Here is a 10143-nt window from a genome sequence, read left to right on the forward strand (position 1 = left end):
CAAGTCATATGTAAGAAGGTTCCTTTTTAGACATTAATGTCCTCTTTTAATGATGTGTTGTTATTTATATTTCACTGTATAGTTTATGTCGTTTTTAGCTAGTCTGGTTAAACAATTTGTATATCGGGTCTCTGACCGCACAATAAATTTGAATTTGAATTTGGACTAGTGTCATGTTCCTCATTTTCAGAAGAGAGAGGTAGAGACGTACTGGAACTAGCAGAACAGTGAGTGAGTGTGTTTCTACCCAGAGAATGACCTAACTGTTTTCAAAACCAGTAATGTGTACACAACCTAGCTGTTTAATGAGCATTCATTCAGATTTGTTTGTGGGGAAGTTAGACGATGGTTGTGGCAAAGCAAATGGTATCTCACACCTTCCAGTGCATTTTCTCGTCCCTTTCCTCATTGCAAAAAGTCCAATCTTTTGGGGAAGTGGGTTTGTTGCGCAAGAGCTCTCAATCAACTATAACCGCACAACCTGAAGTTACCAGTAAGTGAATGAATCCCACCTGAAAATAGTGACAATCTTGAAATGCCCACACACCTTTGCTGACTATCTTGAGCGACTGGCAGGCCATTTGCATTTTTCTGTGAAACTGTAAACTCCACACACCAAAGAAAAACAGTCCTAGTTATTATTCACACAATCGATTCTCCAGGAATGCACTTGTTAGAGACTTTGGTTCTCTTTCAGAAGTTTCAAACTCATTCACCTCCATGAATACATACAAAAATAAGAGATTGATTCACAGGTTCTTACCCTGGAAGCGATGCTTTGGCTTCACTTACCACTTTTAATTGCTCAAATATTCACTCTTGGAGCCTGTCGCTTAGCTCCCTTGTCTTGCAGTGGAAAGCTTATTTGCTTGAGCAAGATGTTAGAAGCCAGTGGTAAAAGGCAACACCATGTTTCAGATAGACTAAAAATGAACAGGTGAGCTGGGAGGAGCCATGATCCAGCAACCATTTAGAGAGATTGTATGAGAGAAATTTTGATGATTAAAAGCCAGATGAGATACTGAAGAAGAAGAACAAAAGCAGGTTATAACACGGCGGCTCTAGGATTGGGAAATGGATAAAAAAATAGTCCAAGATGAATGTTAAGTAATACAGGCAATGATCATTTATCTAAGAAGTCTGCAGGATTGCATTAAAATGATTGTGACTATGTAAACTGAAAATTGGCTAATTTCAAGGAAAGGTAGGTGACTGAAGCTGGAGAACTACAGGCTTGTCAGGGAGATAAAAGGGGTTGAGAGGGACAGAGCTAGCCCAATAAAATAACTGCAGGAAAGAGTGATTATCTCATTCTGTATGAGAACAAAGACCATAAGTGAGGCTCTCCTGATGAGGCCCACCCCAGTTTAGGAGAAAAATAAAACATCACTTAGAAAATGAAAAGAACAAGATTAAACAGATGGGGAGATTGTTTTGAACAGCCATATTGTGCATTTTGAGCAGCTCTGTGTTAAGGTCAATAAGACTGCAATAATAATCCTCTAAAGCTGAAGAAGGAGATTTTCTGAAGGTGAGTTTTCATTTTCTCAGTGAAAAATGTGAAGATGGCGGCCCAGCACAGATGGTGCTAATAGCTGAATGGGGAGGAAGTGGTTGGTAAACTGATCCAAAATGTAAAGAAGAAAACTGAATCAATTTCATAGTTCACATTATGGAAATGATAATCAAATATCCCACAAAGAGGCTCTGTTTTGTGTCCAGTATTAGTCATACTCAGAGTAGACCATTGAAATTAATTGACATAAATTAGTTCCATCAATTTCAATGGGTTTATTCTGAGTAGGACTTACTTGGATACAAGTTTAACTCTCTGACAGCCTGTTGAAGACCTGAAGTTTGCAGGCCCACTCATTGGGGATGATGCTGGCGACAATGCACACATGCTGTCCACAAATGGAGGAAGCTAGTGAACTCACACTGCCCTAGTCAGGCACTGATGGCATCCTCCTCCAGGGGCTCACTGCATAGGGCATGGCATTAGGAAGCAGGATTGTGAACCCCACCATGGAGAAGGGGCAAATAAGTATAGCCCCGCTCACCTTTAGCACAGGGTGTGGAAGAGAGACATCAGAGGCAGTTATAGTCACCATACTTTGCAGCAAATGCTCCTCCTTCCTTTGCTTACCTGTGTGGGGTGCTCTGTCTTGATGCCTCCCCTCCACAGCTGCTGGAGTGAAATGCTGAGTGTCTGTATCTGGAATCCCAAGGCGAGATAGCTCTTTGGATTCTAGGCAACGAAGTGATAGCAGTGTGCTCAGATTTCCATGTGAGGCCAGACTGTTTTGTGCAGTGTTCTCCCTTTTGTGCAAATTGCCCTTTCTCTCCATTTCCCATCACTAAAGTTCTCCCTGGAGAGCTCTAAGTGTGCATGACCTGAGGCCTGAGATATATAGTGCTGTGCCGCACATCCTAACATCTGAGTTATAGACCCCATGTGGGGTTTATATACTGGCGGTGGTGTGCCATGACTGTGATGGAGTGCTGAGTTACATCATGTCCTATCTTTGTCATTGTAATTTGGGTGGGGTGGTCATTGACTTGGAGGAGGGACTATTTCCCCCCTCCCACTGAAATAAATGTGTGGGAAATTATTTGAACCGAGGATGGGGTAGTGTAAAGTTGCACTGTTGGTGGGGTCATGATCTGGAGTAGTATGGGATACAGCAGTGATGGGGAATCTGGTGTCCTGCAGATGTTGTTGGACCATCTTTCATCAGCCCCAGCCAGCCCTAGCAATTATTAGGGGTGATGGGAGTTGGAGCCCAGCAACATCTGGAAGGCCACTGGTTCCTCTGTATGGGATATTATTTATTTAATTCCTTACTTATTTTCTTACATTTATATCCCGTCTTTCTTTCATCAAGGAACTCAAGGCAGCATACATGTGGTTTCTCGGTGGTTTCCCATCTAGGCATTGAACATGCTGAGACCTGCTTAGCTTCAGCAAGGTGGCAATGGGCTACAATGTCAGTATGCTCCTCCCCTGTGCTGCCTATTGTTTGTTCACAACTCCACCCCATATTGGCTATTCTGCTAGTATATCTATCATACCAGGGGCATATTTCACATTCTGCCTGCGCTGTGGAGCTCCTGCCAAATTCTACAGCCCCTCAGCCAGCCAATCTTGAGCATAGGATTGCTCCCTGGAAATGGTTTAAAACTGTTTTAATTGCCATTCCTTCCCTCAAGGGAACTTTGGGGAGTGTGTGTGTTTTAGGATGATAAGAGTGCCCTTTCACAGAACTAGTTTCCGTGGAGGGGATAGTCATGAGAGTTACATTGATTTGAAATTGCTCTAATAATTTGTAGCATGATCAGCCAATTCCAATTAACAGATATGGGAAAAGTTCATTGGATAGAGATTGTTAGCATATTGATTTCATATAGGTTTTTAAAGTAAGTATTTGGCTGTTGCAGTTGTTGGGATGTATGGAATCCCAGAAAGAAGGTTGGGAAGGACAGAATCACAAATATGTATGAAAATACATTGGACACAGCTGGAAACTGAACAGGATTTGGACCAAGAAGAAAATCCTATTAATAATAATTTGCTTGTTTTATACGTGACAGGGCTGGGAAAGAAATGTTGGAACAGGGCGGGACTCCAGGAAGCATAGTCTTCTATCTGTGCACCATGTGTTGTTTAATGTTTATTGAAAATCAGTAAAATAAAAGTTTTAAAAATACATGAAAAAATTGCTGCAATAGCTGAAGTCAACAGAGATCAAACAGAGATGCAGATTTGCTGTTGAATTTATGCAATGGGAGTGTTTCCCAGCCCTACCTGGACATGCCAGGGATTGAGCTTGGGCCCTTCTGCTCTACCACTGAGATACATCCCTTCCCTAGTGAAGTTTTCTACCATTTGTGCCTGCAGCAAAGGCTCCAGCCCATGTCTTGAAAGATTGATATTCTTGACAATCAGGAACTCATGAAACAGGGACAGGAGGGTCCCAAGAAAATGGAAAAGGAACTGCTCCCCCTTTCCCCTGGCCTCTGTCTCCTTTTTGTCTGAACTTATCCCTGCATATCTGGAGAAACAGCAACACTGGAATTGCACAATACTTTAGGGACAAAACCATTTAAGTGTCCACTGTCCAAGGATGTGGGCCCTGTTAGTTTCCAAGCAGTTGGGTCTGGTTCTGAGAATTATATCCTCTTTCCTCAGGCATTAACAGGCGAGATCCAAGAGAGTGGGCGAATGCTTAACACAACCAAGGTGTGGCTGTTTGGGAAAACCTTTTTTTTTTTAGAGAGAGAGAGAAGCCGGTTATTAATACTACCTGGATTTACTATAGAGGGCTGTAACCAGAAGCATCTTAGATACTCTGTGAGGTGTAAAGTCTTTAGATGGATTTTGCATGTGGGAATAACAAAAATAAACAAAAGCAGAGACTTTTTAGTTTTGTTTTCGAAGCTGCTTACTAGCATTGCTCTATTTGTTGAGTAAACCAGGCTGCCACCTCTTTCTGTAACAGAGGTGGAGTAATGCTCTGGGCCTCAGTGGCTGCTTGAAAATTCAATGATGGAAGGAGCTGTTAAAAAGCATGAAACCTTTCAGTTGTCTTCAACTAAGAATAGGCCCATTAAAATGAATAAACCTAGTCTATCAACTTCAGTGGTCTACTCTGAGTAAGACTAGCATCGAATACCATCCTTTGTCTGTGAAAACCCCTATACCTCCACAAAGCATATTTGGCCTGATGGTGGCAGCCACATTTGAGACATTGGCCACCATTTTGTGCTTATGGCATACACACATTTGTATGCACACACACAGTTTTACTTGGAAACATGGCTGTTGACACTGGGGCACAGGCCACTGCCCTGATCAGCAGAGATAAGTGAGGCAGTATTCATACAGAGGCCATGTACATATTACCAAACGAGAACAGATGCATGACCAAAACCAACAACCTCCGCCCCCCAGACAAAAGAGGACACAGATATGCATAACATTTGCATATGCTGCTTCACATGTACCGATGCAAATGTAGAAATATTTACTATAATTGAAATAGATACAATCCATTTCATTAGAGAGGAGAAGACTGTGGTCAGATATCCTGTGTGCCTGCTCAGTCTGCTATCCAGGTGTTGACTGTTGATGGGCAACATCAAGCCTCTTGGCTTGCTCTCCCTTCTTAAGGTTCTTTATCTTTAAGCTGGACTTGGACTGAACACAGCCCTCTAAGTAGAGGACTTATTCAAAGAGAGGACTGTCTTCTGTAAACTAGGACACATGGCCATTCTAAGAGGAGGGTGGAGACAGCAGTAGTGTGAGGCAGATGAGTCACGTGGCGGGTTAAGGCACCACAGAGGTACCCAGACAGGTCGGATCTGTGGGATACAATCTGCTGGGCATTCTCCCACACAAGACCCATTGAAATGAACCAGAACTGCACAACGGCACTTATGAGCTCTTGCATAGCTCTCATTAATTCCAATGGGCCTGGTGCAAGTGGGGACGGGAAGTCCCAGTGGATTGTGCCCTGTATTAATTAGTAGAGGAGAGCTGCCAACTGGATTTTTTGTTTCAGATGACAACCGTAATGTCTGGGAGCAGCTCAATGTCTAGAAACATTGATGCTTGTCAGGATTCTGAAAAGCGCCCCAAAAGTCACCTGCGGGTCAGGATTTGAAAAACACTAACAAATGTGACCTCTGGAAAAGATGCCAAAACAAGAAGAAAAAAGAGCCCCAAAACTTGACCAGAATTCCATGCACGCACGCACGCATCCTCTGGAAAAGATACCCAAAATGCTCAACAATGTCACCTGTGGGTCAGGATTCAAAAAACGTGACCTTGGAAAAGGTGCCAAAATATGTCCAAAAACGAGACCTGTGGGCCAGGATTTCAAAAACACCAAAAACTGTGACCTCCAGAAAAGATGCTGGGAAATGTTGGAAAACACCCAAAAATGTGACCTACAGATCGGGATTCCAAAAACATTAAAAAAGTACACTTCCAGAAAAGGTGCTGAAAAACACCCAACCATGTGACCCGTGGGTCAGGATTTTAAGAACACCAAAAAAGTGACCTTCAGAGAAGTACCAAAAAATCCCCCCCCAAAAGTGACCCATGAGTCAGGATTCCAAAAACACCAACAAACATGACCTCCCCAAAAAATGCTGAAAAATGTCCAAAAATGTCAGGATTCCAAACACACACACACAAAGGTGACATCTGGAAAATATGCCTAAAAGTACCCAAAAACATGATCCACGGGTCAGGATTCTAAGAACATCAAAAAAGTGACCTCCAGAGAAGGTGCCAAAAATACACACAAAACACCAAAAAAGTGAGCTCTGGAAAAGATGCTGAAAAACGCCTCAATATGTGACCTCCAGAAAAGATGCCCCCAAAGCCCCAGAATGTGATCTGCACCTCAGGATTCAAGAAACACAAACAAAAAGCTCAAAATCTAGATGCTGAAAGGATCACTATGAGAACCCCAGTGTGTTATCCTTCAAGTCACTAGCTTGGTTGTGAACTGTTTTGCAGCATGAATTCTTCAGGCCAGGTTAAAATGACAGCCTAGCTAGTCATGCCTTAAGGCCTTACTGTGGCTAAAGCTACATGTCATCATCCTGAGCAGTGTGGGAATCACTGCAGCTTGGCTGCTACCTGTCCCATTCTAGTAATGCTGGGAATGGAGCAACTGGTGAGTTGAGTTGACTGAAGTGGCTATGAGTCACCTTATGGCGACCCTATGAATCAGTGACCTCCAGTAGCATCTGTCATGAACTACCCTGTTCAGATCTTGTAAGTTCAGGTCTGTGGTTTATGGAATCAATCCATCTCTTGTTTGGCCTTCCTCTTTTTCTACTCCCTTCTGTTTTTCCTAGTATGATTGCCTTTTCTAGTGAATCATGTCTTCTCATTATGTGTCCAAAATATGATAACCTCAGTCTCATCATTTTAGCTTCTAGTGATAGTTCTGGTTTAATTTGTTCTAACACCCAATTATTTGCCTTTTTCGCAGTCCATGGTGTGCACAAAGCTCTCCTCCAACACCATATTTCAAATGAGTTGATTTTTCTCTTATCCACATTTTTCACTTTCCAGCGTTCACATCCATACATTGAGATCAGGAATACCATGGTCTGAACGATCCTGACTTTAGTGTTCAGTGATACATCTTTGCATTTGAGGACCTTTTCTAGTTCTCTCACAGCTGCCCTCCCCATTCCTAGCCGCCTTCTGATTTTTTTACTATTGTCTCCATTGTGGTTAGTGACTGCGCCAAGGTATTGATAATCTTTGACAACTTCAGTGTCCTTGTTGTCAACTTTAAAGTTACATAACTCTTCTGTTGTCGTTACTTTAGTCTTCTTGACGTTCAGCTGTACTTCTGCTTTTGTGCTTTCCTCTTGAACTTTCATCAGCATTCATTTCAAATCATTACTGGTTTCTGCTAGTAGCATGGTATTGTCCACATATCTTGATATTTCTCCCTCAAATTTTCACACCTCCTTCATCTTGGTCTAATCCCGCTTTCCGTATAATATGTTCTGCATATAGGTTAAACAAAAATAAGGTCAATTGACTAAAGCAGCTAAGGACTGTCCTCATCCCTTCCCCCAATCTTCTGTTATCTTATTTGCAGAATTTACTGTTTCTCTACAGATGATTAGGAATCTAGGGAAGCAGAATCAGCAATGACAGGTTTAACTAATCACATGGCTGTAGATTGCAAGTGACTCTGTCACACACAGTTGCAGCAGCACATAGGTCCAAGTCATGTGCAGCTAGTGCAGAATGCTGAAACAAAGCTGCTGAAAGCTTCAGGTAACACCTGTGCTGAAAGAGCTGCATTGGCTGCACATGTAAGGACAGTCCTTAGCTGCTTTAGTCAACTGACTTTTTCTTTTCAAGGAAAAAAAGGGTCTTGGGGCTCCTTAAACACTTCCACAATTATTATGGCGTAATCTTTCACGGACTGCATTTCACTTCATCAGATTAATTAAGCACTATCCTGGAGTGTGTGTGTGTACACACAGTCATCCTACTATTGGTAAGCCAATTAACAAAATGTGCTAAAAGTCCTTTGTCTCAGTTTGATCCATAAGGGTTAGTACTGAAACTCTTGATGCATTGTAATTCAGTGTTTCATGTTGCAAATGCCTTTGCCCCAGGATTGCTACTTTAAGATCACTTCCAGAGTATCTTGGACAGTTGAAAGTTTCCCCCATTGGCTTTTGAATATTGCTGTTTCTGCATGCAGCATGCAGTGTCATCCCTCTGTGCAAGGCCTCCATAACAAAACATCAGTAAGAGGAGCCTTTGTGAACCTTCTGCCATCCTCTCTGTGTCTAATCTATGTGCGGGGAGGGGGGGTAATCTCACCAGGTGGTAGTAACTGCAGCAATTAGTGTTCCCTCCTTTGCTTCGCTATCCCCCTACAGCATATATATATATTTTTATGATGTTTTACAGTGTTTTTAGTGTTTGTCACCTCCTACTGGGAGGAAGGGCGGGCGGGATATACATTTAATTGATTGATTGATTGATTGATTAATAAAAAAGCTGTGGAGTCACTTTTGTGGCTGAAGCTTGATTACAGTGATGGTTCATTAAACTCAGCATGAGGAAGACACCTGCTGAAGGGTGGGGTCTTATTCACAGTGTTAGCTGGTGTCCCCTACACCTGATGGGGGCTGCTAGGAGGTCATAGGACATGGCCAAGTTGTTCTGGTTTTCCCCTCATCCTCCTCCCTTGCAAAGTTACTGTGGACACTTAAGCATTGCGCTTTTACAAATAGTTAGTACCTAACTAAACTGAAGAGTCTTACTTTGGTTCAGAAGGGGTCAGCTCTGTCACAGATCCTTCTCTGCTGGGAGAAAAATTGTGTGGCCTCCACCTCTTCTGATTCTCTAACTATCCTTTGCAAAGAAAAAGTGGACACAAACATTGGAGCGTTATTAATACTTAGCACCTAAGTGTCTTACCTTGGTTTAGAATTACTGTCACAATTTCTAGTGTGGCTTCATGTCACAATAACGATACAGTAGTCAGGAGTAAGCTGCACTGAATTCCATGATGATTACTCCCTGATCAGTATTTTTTATTATAAGTAATTAAAAAAAAAGTTTTTAAACTTTTTTTTAAAGATGTTTTTAAAGTGGTTTTGTTTTAATGTATTTTAAGGTCTGCTTTTATGATGTTTTGATGTGTTTTTAGTGCTTTTGTTTGCCGCCCTGGGCTCCTGCTGGGAGGAAGGGTGGGATATAAATCAAATAATAAATAAATATGTACAGGATTGCAGCCTGAATTTGTTAGTCTTAAAGGTGTGACACAGGGCTATTAACAAGGGACCCCATACATTTCCAGAACTATGGGAAAATAATCTTCTTCTTCCCTAGCTTATTCAGTTCTACATCTTTTTCCAGAATATGGTGGATATTAAGTGAACTAGGATCCGGGAGTCCAGGGTTAAAATCAGCCATGAAACCCAAATTTTGAATTGAGAAAGGGGAGGGAGGTTTGGAATCATGAAAAAAGCCCAAACTAAAAATCAAAGGGAAAAAAAAATCTAGGACAGTGATTCCCAACCTGGGGTCCATGATCATGAGAGGGGCCGGGAAGGGGGGCTGCAAAAAACAAAGAGAGTAATTATTTATTTATTTATTAAAGTCTTCAGGATGGCTGAAACAACTGAGCAAGTGTGAGCAACTTCCATTCCGGCTCTTCTCCCTGCCCCTCAAGGAGACTGGCTGCTGATTGGTCTTCTTGAGCTCCCAGCTCCTTAACCCCTTATGGAAAAATGTAGCCCCAGCCTTTGCATGCTGCACAGACTTGTGGCAGCAGCAGCAATAGCAGAAGGAGAGTGCAGACATGGTGGCGAACAGGTACTGAGTGGGAGGTGTGTGTGTGTGGTCCACTGGCCTTTTTGCAACCCCTTCCCATAACCCACCATATTTCTGCAATGTGAACCACACAGAAAGAGGCACACAGCAGCACACTCTCCCCTCCCTGTGCATTTTCCTGTAGCCCCCCCCCCCCGGCCAGTATCAGGCTACAGGGAAGGGGGTGGTGATGGTGGGGAGAGAAAAGAAGGGGAGGTTACTCCTCACCTCTTTGCCTCAGAAAGAGAGGGAGAAAAAGAGGCAGCGGTTCA

Source organism: Rhineura floridana, chromosome 11 (genome assembly GCF_030035675.1).
Source record: "Rhineura floridana isolate rRhiFlo1 chromosome 11, rRhiFlo1.hap2, whole genome shotgun sequence".
In the NCBI taxonomy this organism is placed as follows: Eukaryota; Metazoa; Chordata; class Lepidosauria; order Squamata; family Rhineuridae; genus Rhineura; species Rhineura floridana.